The sequence below is a fragment of the Vulpes lagopus genome, chromosome 3 (genome assembly GCF_018345385.1).
Source record: "Vulpes lagopus strain Blue_001 chromosome 3, ASM1834538v1, whole genome shotgun sequence".
NCBI classification, from domain to species: Eukaryota; Metazoa; Chordata; class Mammalia; order Carnivora; family Canidae; genus Vulpes; species Vulpes lagopus.
Genome location: NC_054826.1, coordinates 82,248,828 through 82,261,324, shown reverse-complemented (window position 1 = coordinate 82,261,324; position 12,497 = coordinate 82,248,828). Strand labels below are relative to the sequence as shown.

The window sequence follows — 12,497 nt, the reverse complement described above, 5'->3', positions numbered from 1 at the left end:
ACCTGTGTGTTTACCTTCGAGGCTCTCTGGAATATTGCTCAAAAGATGGTAAAGAGGTAAAATTGCCTGAAGCTTTATGGGCAGAGACAAGTGAGGCTATGATAGCAACAAAATTTTAAAATCTAGAAAACAGATGGCCTATAGATTTATCCAGATGGAGAAAGCTGAAGCTTAGGCTGGCGGCAAGGGAGGTCCAAAAGGATGGAAAAACAGGATGAGCATTAAGTGTAGGAAAACAAAAAGATGTGTCCGAAAAGAAAGGTGACTATTGTGCATGTGTGGTTTGGCTATGGGTAACAGTTTGCATTTGTGGTGCTCAGAATAACCAGTACGTCTGTAATGGAAGAATGTGTGGCTGCATGTGTGTATGTGTGTACGAGTGTGAGTGTGAGCGTTGGGACCTCCTTTATCTCATCTTCCATACTGGAAAGTCAGCAAATAATATCTAAAACAGAAAAAAGGCTAGAAATAACCAAACAAGCATGTTACCTGAAAATAGGGAGGTACATAGGCATAGAAGAAATGGCTGGAAGGCATTGCCTTCAGGAAGCAGGAGTTTGAGCCACGAGGTGCTATGGGCAGGCGCCACGCCTGCTCATTTGCAGTGTTGGAGAAATGTAGAGCACCCATAATGCCTGAAGGAAGTAATGCACGTAATGTTGTCAGGGCATCTTCATTCAGGAGAAACGTTAATTACTACTACACATATTTCTTGACCTTCTGGACATCCTACATTTCAATGTTTTAAACAACAGGCACTTCTTTGGTAAAATAAAAATTAAACATAAAAGAGCAAATAAAAATAGTGTATTTTTCAAAAGGCTTTTAATATCTGTCAAATGACACTCTTTAGCTAACTTTTTAAAAAGAGTAACTTAAGGGGCACCTGAGTGACTCATTGGTTGAGCATCTGCCATTGGCTAAGGGCGTGATCCCAGGGTCCTGGGATCGAGTCCTACATCAGGCTCCCTGCATGGAGCCTGCTTCTCCCTCTGCCTATGTCTCTGCCTCTCTCTCTGTGTGTCTCTCATGAATAAATAAAACCTTGAAAGAAAAAGAGTAACAAAATCTTATTAAATGTATCACTGTGGGTGGCAGAAAGATCATTGTCCACGTTGTGAAAGAGGATGAGTGCAATGTGATGATTTTTCAGGGCGTTTCTATGGAATCTGTCTTTGATCATCAACAGCATGCTTTCCTCGCTCATTCCTTCCACCCCTTCCATTTAATTTTCTTTTGGATAGAGAAAAGGGAGAAGGAAACTCCTTCTTCTAATACACAAAGGTAATTTACGTGCCAGTGGTGGCCCTGTCACCACATTTATACTACTGTGCAGAACAACATTTACATAACATATTAATGTTTCTGGTCTTCTTTCTTTTGAAATACATTCCTTTATTCTGTCACAGGATCCCAGGTATTTTATCCAGGAAAAGTACTTGGATAGTTATTTTCTGATTCCTTGCACTTCTGAGGACCTCTTTCTACCGCCTTTTGGTAAAACAGCTGCTTATAAAATACTGGGTTGTAAGCTCTTACTTGCAGGACCCTTTGTATATTACTGACTCCATTGTATTTCAGTGTTTCTTTTTACATGTTTATTTCTCATACTTTAAAAAAAAATTTAAGATATAAGTGTTTTTAAACTTTTTTTGCTTTTGTTTTTACTTTTTAGCTTAATTCCAGTTAGTTAACATAATCTGTTGTATTAGTTTCAGGTGCACAATATAGTGATTCAGCACTTCCATAGGACACCCGGTGTTCATCACAACAAGTGCCCTCCTTTATCCTCATCACCTGTTTTCCCCATCCCACATTCACCTCCCCTCTGGTGACCATCTGTTTGTTCTCTGCAGTTAAAAGTCTATATCTTAGTTTATCTCTCTCTCATGTTTTTTCCCCTTTGCTTATTTGTTTTGTTTCTTAAATTCCATATATGAGTGAAATCATATGGCTTATTTCCCTTAACTTCCCTTTTTTCTCCTAAGTCCATCCATGTCATTGCAAATGGCAAGATTTCACTTTTTATGGCTGAATAATATTCCATTGTATGTGTACACCACATTTTCTATAAACATTTATGTAAAGGTATTAGTGTGGATATGTGTTTTTATTTACACTTAGAAAATATCTAGGAGTGGTATTGCTGGGTCAAATGGTTAGTCAATATTTAATTTTTTAAGAAACTACAAAACTGTTGCCAAAGTATGTAGAGTTTCAATCCCCTCATAATCTTTGAGATTTCCAAATGCTCCAGATTCTTTCTTTATTAATATTTTAATAGTTTTTTAAAATAGTACTCATTCTACAGTACTCTTATAGTACTCATCTATGAACTAGTATCTAATTGTAGTTATAATTTGTATTTCTCTAATAATGAATGTTGTTGAGTATGCTTCATATACTTGCTTGCTTCTTACTTATGTATCTTCAGTGGTGAAAAATCTGTTAAAGTCTTTTGCCCATTAAAAACTACGTTACATGTTCTAATTGACATATAAAAATTTTTTACATGTTCTGAATACAAATCTTTTATCAAATATATATTGCACATGTGTATTTTTCTATTTCTAGGCTTGTCTATCCATTTCATTAGTAGCATTTTTCAAAGAGCAGAACTGTTTAATTATAAGGGAATCCAGTTTTTCAATTATTTATTTTATAGTTTGTACTTTTCATGCCCTATCTAAAAAGTATTTACCTAACATGAGGTCAAAAATATTTTTTCCTAGAAGTTTGATAGTTGTAGCTCTTATGTTTAGATCTGTGATCCACTTTGAGTTGATTTTTATGTATTAGATGAAGTAAAGATTGAAGTTCACTAGCACAATTGTTGAAAAGATCAACCTTTCCCCACTGAACTACCTTGGAAGCTTCGTCAAAAACTAATTACTGACTTCCAGTTTCTGGTCCAGTATGTAAGGAGTTTGTTAGTTGTTACTCCATGCTAACAATAAGTAAATAGCTGAACAAGCTAGAAAGTCAACAACTTTTTTTAAATAGAAGGCAGGAAGCAAACAAATTGCTGCTTCTAAAATTGGAGAGACTGATAGGTGGATTCAAGGAATCACATCCTACTGGAGCAGGAAGCTGGGAGCAGAAACCTCTATGGGAACGAGTACCAGGGCAGGAAAACCTGAACTGTAATCAAAGAATTGCTCAATATGGACAACTCTGTGAGTTAATATCTCCAGGAGAACCCAGTCATCATAGAGACCCCACACTTTTGTGAATTTTACCTCCAGGAGCTTGAACAGTTTCTCAGAGTGAATATCAGAGAAAACTCCCTTCATTGTTTCAGCAGGTGGAAGGGAAGAGTAAACATTTTGAAGTACATCAGAGCATTGGTCTCTTCTTCTTAACAAGGCCTGCCCTCAAGCTTTCATCATAGCCTAAACTACTAGGATTTTTTTCAGAGCCTAACTGACTTGGAGGAAGGGAAATGGCAAACTCCAGTTGGCTCTAGCCTTTCATGTGGGCAAAAGGAAATACTAACTCCAATCCAACCCATTCTGGCCATTCTGTCCTGCCTAAGGTGGGAGTGGGACTCAGAAGCACTTATGAAGTTCACAGTCTAGAGGCACAGGGTCACTAAAAGATTAAGAAGTGATCCTAGGACTATAGAATACTTCTTCCCATACACCTTAACACCACATCAGCAAATGCCTGTTTACCACAGTTCATTTTACCCAGTATGTTAAAAATTTCGAGGCATATTTAAGGCATGAAACACAGTTTGAAGAGATAGAACAAGCATCAGAATCAGAGTTAGATATGGTAGGTATGTTGGAATTATCTAATTGGGAATTTAAAGTAATTATGATTAATATACTAATGGCTCGAATGGATGAAGTAGAGAGCCTGCAAGAAGATGGGCAATGGAAGCAGAAAGATGGAAATTTTAAGGAAAAACCAAAAGGAAATGCTGGAGATTTTTTAAAAAGCAACATTGTAACAGAAATGAAGAATGCCTTTGATGGTCACAGCTGAGTAAAGAATCTCTGAACTTAAGGTTATATCAATAAAAACTTCCAAAGTGAAAAAAACAAAGAGAAAAAGACTGAAGAAACAAAATATTCAAGGACTGTGAGACAACTACAAAAGGTGTAACATATGTGTAATGAAAATACCAGAAAGAGAAGAGAGAAAGGGGCAGAAAAAATATTTGAAGTACTAATGACTGCGAATCTCCCCAGATTAATATCAGACACCAAACCACAGACTCAGGAAGCTCAAAAAATGCTAAATAAGATGAATTCAAAAACAACAATAACAACAAAAACAAAAACTAAACCAGTGCGTATCATTCAAAATGCTAAAAATCAAAGGCAAAGAAAAAATCTTGTAAGAAACCAGAGTAAAAAAAAAATCCTTATTTTACTTTGGAGGAGCAAAGAATTGTATCTGACTTCTCCTTAGGACTTACTATGGACTGGGTTGCTTCCCTCAAATTCACATGTTGAAATTCTAACCCCCAGTAGGATGATATTTGGAGATGGACCTTTGGGACATAATTACGTTTAGATGAGTTCATGAAGGTGGGGCCCTCGCGATGGGATTACACTCCTATGTAATGACACAGAGCATGTGACCATTTGCAAACCAGGAAGAGAGCCTGGATCAGCATCTGACCAACCAGGCCAGCACCATAATCTCTGACCTCCAGACTTCAGAACCATGAGAAATAAATTTATGTTGTTTAAGACAACATATTTAGTGATAAACATATCATATTTTGTTATGGCAGCCTGAGCTGATTATGACAGAAAACTATTCAAGCAAGGCAAGAGGAGAGTGAAACAGTTAAAGTATTGAGAGAAAATAACTCCACCAACCTATAATTCTGTACTCTGAAAAATTATCCTTCAGAAGTGATTTGTTGAAGGAATAAATAAACAACTTTCATTTTTTTTCTAATTGCGGTCATATATTCAAATAAATATAAGTATATAATTATTTTGAGATAATCCCACTACCCATAATGTGGTATAGTGTATTTGAAAGTAGACTTTAAGAAAAAGAAAGAAAGTACACTTGACTTTACTATAAGTGTATATTACATACACTAGGGCAATCACTAAAAAAATGTTTTTAAAAAAGAAGTATAACTGCAGTATAATTAATAAAGGAGAGAAAAATGAAATCATATAAAAATAGATTAAAACCACGAAAAGCAGAAAAAGAGTGGAAGACAAAAATGGGAACAAATAACAAATATAGCAGATATTAAACTATATCAGCAATCACTGTACAAATCAATGGTGTAAATACACCAACTGAAAGGCAGAGATGGTAAGAGAGGATCAAAGAACAAGACATGGATATCTATTGTCCAGAAAAAAACACTTTAAATATAGACACATATATCTGAAAAGTAAAGGGGTGGAGAAATATACCATGCTAACACTAATCAAAAGAAAGCAAGAATAGCTATATTCATTTCAGACTTCAGAGCAATAGAGCAGACTTCAGATTAAGGGAGGTTTTCAGAGATAAAAAGTAGCATTACATAATATGGAAAGGATTAATTTTCCCAGAAGATGTAACAATCCTTATTATGTATGCACCTAACAACAAAGCATCAAAATATGTGAAGGGGAAACTGATAAAATTGCAAGGAGAAAAAGACGAATCCACTATCACAGTCAGAGACTTCAACACCTTTCTATCAGAAATGGGCAGATTCAGCAGGCAGAAAATCAGTCAGGGCATAGTTGGGCTCTACAGCATCATTAATCAACTGACTATATTGACACGTATAGACTACTTCATTGAACAACAGCAGAATACATATTCTTTTCAGATTCACATGCAATATTCACCAAGAGAGACCACATTCTGTGCCATAAAACATATAATAACCAATTTAAAAGACTAAAAAGCATACAGTGTCTGCTCTCAATGGAATTAAAAATTCCCAAATATATGGACATTAAGAAACAAATTTCTAAGTAACAGGTCAAAGAAGAAATCTCAAGAAGAATTTAAACAATATTTTGAACTAATTGAAAATGAAAATACAACCTATCAAAACAAGTGGGATTCAGCAAAAGTTACACTTAGAAGGAAAATAGAGCATGGAATGCATGTATTGGAAAAGAAGAAAGATCTCAAACCGGTAATTTAAACTTCCTCCTTAGGAAGCTAGAAAAATAAGAGCAAATTAATTCTGAAGTAAACAAAAGAAGGTAAATAATAAAAATTTGAACAAATATCATTGACATTGAAAAATGAAAACTGATAGAGAAAATCTATCTACAAAAAAAAAGAACTGTTTTTAAAAAAAAGATCAATAAAATCAATAAGCCGATAGCCAGGCCAACAAAGAAAAAAAGAGGGAGATGCAAATTATTAACTACAAAGAGATATGAGGGACTATTACTACAGATTTCATGGACATTAAAAGAATAATAAACGAGTATTGTGAATAACTCTATGCCCACAACTTCAATAACCTAAATGAAATGGACCAATTCCTAGAAAGATATAATCCACCAAAAACTCACACAGGAAGAAAGTCTATCTGATTAGGCTTGCATATGTTTTATAAACTGAATCAATAATTAACACATTTCTAAAATGAAAAACAACAGGCTTAAATAGGCTCATGAATGAATTCTACCAATTATGCCAATTCTCTACAATCAATTTTAGAAGGTCAGAACCACCCTCACACTAAAGCCAGACAAAAACATTACATGACAAGAAAACTACAGGTCAATAACATGAATAGATGCAAAAGTCCTCAACAAGGTATTACCCAGTCAAATCCAACAATGTATGAAAAATATACATCATGGCCAAATGCAACTTATCTGAGATATACAAGTCTTGTTCAATATTCAAAAATCAATTAATATAATCCATCACATCAACAGGCTAAAGAAGGAAAACTCACATGATCATATCAATAGATGCAAAAAAACATTTGAAAACATCCAGCATCCATTCATGACAAAAACTCCCTGCAAACTAGAAATAGAGGGGAACTTCCTTAACTTGATAAAGAACTTGTACAAAAAACCTATAGCTCACATCATCATGGTGAGAAGCTAGGAGTTTTCCCACTAGTATCAGGAAGTTGGTAAGGATGTCCTCTCACTACTCCTTTTTAACCTATCAGAGGTCCTGCCTAATGCAATAAGATAAGGAAATAAAGGTATATGATTGGGAAGTAAGAAATAAAATCACCTCTTCTCAGATGTCATGATTTTCTATATAGAAAATCAAAAATTTGACCACCCAAAACCCCTGGAATTAATGAGTGATTTAGCAAACATTGGAGGATATAAGTTTAATGTACAGAAGTTAATCACTTCCCTATATACCAGAAATTAACAAGTGGAATTTGAAACTAAAAGCAAAATTTACCTCCTAAAATGAAATACCTAAATATAAATCTGACGAAATATATGTACAATCTATATGAGGAAATCTACAAAACTCTGATGAACAATATGAAATAATGAAACCAATGGAGAGATATTTCTTGTTTATGGATAGGAACACTCAATATTGTCAAGATGTCAGTCCTTCCAACTTAATCTATAGATTCAATATAATCTCAATCAAAATCCCAGCAAATTATTCTGTGGATATTGACAGACTGATTCTAAAATTTATACACAGAAAAAAGACCTAAAAATGGCCAACTCAATATTGAAGGAGAATAAAGTTGGAGGACTGATGCTACCCAACTTCAAGTCTTAGTATAAAATTATTATAGTCAAGATAGTGTGGTGTTGGTGAGAGAATAGACAAAGCAATGGTATAGTGCAGAGAGCCCAGAAATAGATCCACATAATTATAGTCAACATACCTTTGACAAAGGAGAAAAACCAATACAAGAGATCAAAGATAGGCTTTTCAACAAATGATGCTTGAACAACTGGACACCCACATGAAAAAAATGAATCTAGACACAGACCTTGCATTCTCTCCTAAATTATCTCAGAAAGCAAAATAGATTTAAATGTAAAATGCAAAAGTATAAAACTCCTAAAAGATAACATGGGAGAAAAAGTAGATGACATTGGTATGCCAATGACTTTTCAGATACAGAATGAAAAGCACAATTCATGAAAGAAAGAATTGATTGGCTGGATTTCATTAAAATTAAAAATGTGTGCTCTGTGAATGATGCTGTCAAGAGAATGAAAAGACAAGCTACACGCTGAGAGAATTTTTGCAAAAAAGCCTATCCAATACTGTTATTCAAAAAGACAAAGGACTCTTAAAAATCACAATAAGAAAAAATAACTTGATAAATGGATAAAAACCTGAACAGACACCCCACCGATAATGATATACAGATGGCAAATATAATCATGTGAAAATATGTCCAACAGCAAATGTCATTAGGGAATTGCAAATTAAAACAACAATAGGATATTACTATGTAGCTATAAGAATAGCCCAAATCTGGAACACTGACAACACCAAATTCTGGCAAGGATGTGCAGCAACAGGAACTCTGGTTCATTTAGTGGGGGTGCAAAATCATATAGCCATTTTGGAAAATGATTTGTCAGTGTCTTTCAAAGGAAACATACTTGTATCATACAATCCAGGAATTGTGCTCCTTGGCATTTACCCGAAGAATTGGAAACTTAAGTTCATGCACAAACCTGTACACAAATGTTTATAGCAACTTTATTAATAATTGCCAAAACTTGGGTACAATCAAGATATTCTATAGTATGTGAATGGATAAACAACGGTACATTCAGACAATGGAATATTATTCACTCTCCTCAAAATGAGATATCAAGCATGAAAAAACATAGAAGAATCTTAAATGCATATTCCTAAGTGAAAGAAGCTAATCTGAAAAGACTACATATTGTAAGATTCTAACTCTATGAAATTCTGGAAAAGGCAACACTCTGAAGACAATAAAAGGATCAGCGGTTGCCAGCAGTTAGTTTGGAAAAAACGAATAGGCAAAACATGATAAAAATGCTAAGGACAGTGAAACTACTGTGTATGATACTATAATAATAGATGTCTGTCATTATGCATTTGTCAAAATTTTTAGAATGTACAACACCGAGAGTGAACCCTAATGTAAACTACAGACTTTTGGTGATAATGATTTATCAATGTAGATTCATCAGTTGTAATAAATGTAGTACTCTTGTGCAAGATTTTGATAGTGAAGGAGGCTGTGTATGTGCGGGTGAAAGGGGTATATGGGATCTATTTTCTACTCAATTTTGCTGTGAGCCTAAAATTTTGCTATGAAACTCTAAAAAATAAAATCTATTAAATCAATTATCCAGATCTGTACGGGTCTATTTTTGGAGTGTATTTTTTTCTGTTGTTCTATATGTCTATCTTTACACCAATAGCACACTATTTTTATTACTGTGTCTTTATAAGTCTTGAAATAAAATGGTGTGTTTCAACATGATTCTTGTTTTTCAAGAATTTTTAGCTATTATGGATCTTATTTCTTTCAGCATAAGTTTTAGAATGTTTGTCAATTCCTACAACAAAAGACTGCAGAAATTTTGAAGAAATTGTATTCAATTTATAGAACAATATGGGGAGAACTGACATAACAATATTGAATCTTCTTATCCACAAACATAATATTGCTCCATTTATTTGAGTCTGTGTTAATTTCTGTTGGGAATTAACCTACAATTACTACATATATTTTTTCACATTTTTTTTAAATTTTTTTTAAAATTTTTTTATTTATTTATGATAGTGACAGAGAGAGAGAGAGAGAGGCAGAGACACAGGCGGAAGGAGAAGCAGGCTCCATGCACCGGGAGCCCGATGTGGGATTCGATCCCGGGTCTCCAGGATCGCGCCCTGGGCCAAAGGCAGGCGCCAAACCGCTGCGCCACCCAGGGATCCCTATTTTTTCACATTTATTACTGTTTTATGTGTTTTTTGCTATGTAAGTGGCATTGTGTTATATAATTTAAATTTCTGATTATTCATTGGTAATATATATACTTAATTGCTGTATATTTAAGCTAGTATCGTGAAATCTTGCTAAATACTTGTCCTAGTAGATTTTTTTGTAGCTTCTTTGGGATTTTCTATATAGATAGCCATGTTATCTGTGAATAAAGACAGTTTTATTTCTTTCTCCAATCCATATGCCTCTGATTTCTTTTTCTTTTTTTATTGCACTGGATAAAATCTCTAGAGCAGTGTGATTAGAACTGCTGAAATCAGATATTCTTGCCATGTTCCCAATCTTGGGGGACAAAACACTCAGTCTTTCACTATTAAATGTAATGTTAGCTGTGGGATTTTTCTAGATTCCTTTTTATAAGACTGAATAATTATCCTTAGATTCCTAGTGTGCTGAGAGTTTTTCATCATTAATGGATATTAAATTTACCATATGCTTTTTCAGCATCTATTGAGAAATCATATTAATTTTTCTATTAATCTGTTGCCAAGATGAATTGCACTTTTTGAATGTTTAATTGATCTTGCATTTGAAAGATGAACACCAGTTGGTCATGATATATTGTCCTTTTTATACATTGCTCAATTTTATTTACTAATATTTTGTTGAGAAATACTGTATCTGGGGTCCTGAGGTTTCTAGTTTTCTAACTTTCTTTTCTAGTGATGCTTTGTCTTGTTTTGTTATATGATAATGGCCTCATAAAATGGGTTGGCAAGCATTTATTTTTCCTTTATATTAAAAAATTTTGTATAGCATTAGTATTATTCATTTAAGAAGTATTTAGTAGAACTCACAGGTGAAGCCATTTGGGCCTGGAGTTTTCTTCATGGGAAGGTTTTCAACTAAAATCCAATATATAGAGAATTATTCAGATTATCTACTATTGAAGTAGTTGTGTCCTGCAAGGAATTCGTCCATTTTTTCTTTATTTTCTATTTATTGACATAAATTTATCCTTAATATTCTTTATTACCTTTTTAATGTTTTATTGTTTATATGATATTTCCTCTTTTATTCTCTACATAGGTAACTAGTGCCTTCTCTTTTTTTTTTTTTTTTTTTTTACCCTGATCAGTCTGGGTAGAGATTTTTTTTTTTTACTTTTAAAATAATAATACTTTATTTTATTGTTGTTTTATTTTAATTGATTTCTGCTCTTTATTATTTCCTTCTTCATGTTTACTTTAGATCTAGTTTGTTCTTTTTTTTTCCTGATCTCTTAAGGCGGATCACACATTATTTTATATTCTTATTAATCAATTATCTTATAAAGAGTTTCAAAATAAGGACAGAGGTATCTGTTTTGTTTAACCTGATTTTTACAATTTCTGTTAACGTACAGTGCTTTCTGCATATCCTTCTTCCTATTTGATGTCATTCTCTTTTTGTCTGAAGAACTTCCTTTAACAAAGCTTATAGTGCAAATCCACTGATAGTGAATTCTTTCAGATTTTGTCTGAAACATTTCTCATTTTCCCTTAATTTTTTGAAAATGTTTCTTGGTACAGAATTCTGCTTTTTTCCCGTTAGTGCTTTAAATATGCTATTAAATATCCATTTTCTTTTGAATTGTTTAACTTTTGATCAAAATTTGTTATTCTAATATTTGTACCTCTGTTAGTAATGTTTCTTTTTTCTTTGTCTATCATCAAAATTTTCTGGTTTCTTTTCAGCAGATTGACAGTGATATGACTAAGTTTATAGTGTTCATTTTTTAAATTTTACTTTAGGTTGTCTGAGCTGTTTTGATCTGTTTTTTTTTTTAATTGATTTTTCCAAGTCCTCTGCCATTGTCTCTTCAAATTTATCTTCTGCCTCATTCTGTTTCTTGTTTCCTATTGGACCTTCAATTATACATATATTAGATGATTTAATGTTGTTCCACATCTTTTGGATGCTATGGTTTTTTTTTCCACTCTCTTTTTCTTTGGGTTCTCTTTTGAATAATTTTTATTGGCCTATCTGGAAGTTAATTAATTCTTTTCTCTACTGTTTCTAGTCTGATGATAAGATCAGCAAAGGAATCTTAAAATCTCTTATGGCATGCTTTTTTATCCTTAGAATTTTCATTTGATTTCCACATGTAATTTATATATATATGGTTGTAATTCCTCATCTTTTTGTACATATTTATGTTCATATTTATAAATATTGTCCACCAATTCCTAGATCCTTTCGTACATCAATCATAGTTATTTTGTAGTTGAGATTTTATAAATTACCTGATGTCTTCTTGTTGTCAGAGTGAGAGCTATAGTCATGTGGATTTCTACATCTGAAGTGCAGGAATCACTCTTCAGTATTTTGTTTTAGGAACAAGAATGAGACCAACTTGAATTTTTCCTGAATTCTTAAAGAATTCTTTCTTATTTTCTTAAGTTTCAAAGAAAAGCAATAGAATATTACTAGACTTGGTTCTCCTTGGTTGGGTTTTCTGGACATCGTGCCTATTCTCACTTTTCATAATGAAAACTTACAAATGGGAAAAGTTTCCTGCTCTTTTTTTTTTTTGATTAATGACATTGATTTTATTTACATGACCTGTTGTTTTAGTTTTTCA

At 33.3% G+C, this 12,497-nt stretch overlaps 1 protein-coding gene across 4 annotated transcripts in view; it reads left to right on the top strand.

The window, feature by feature from the left end:
- PCNX2 (pecanex 2) overlaps positions 1 to 12,497 on the top strand; it is a 300,858-nt gene that overhangs the window by 104,202 nt on the left and 184,159 nt on the right. The gene's annotated exons all lie outside the window — the stretch shown is intronic.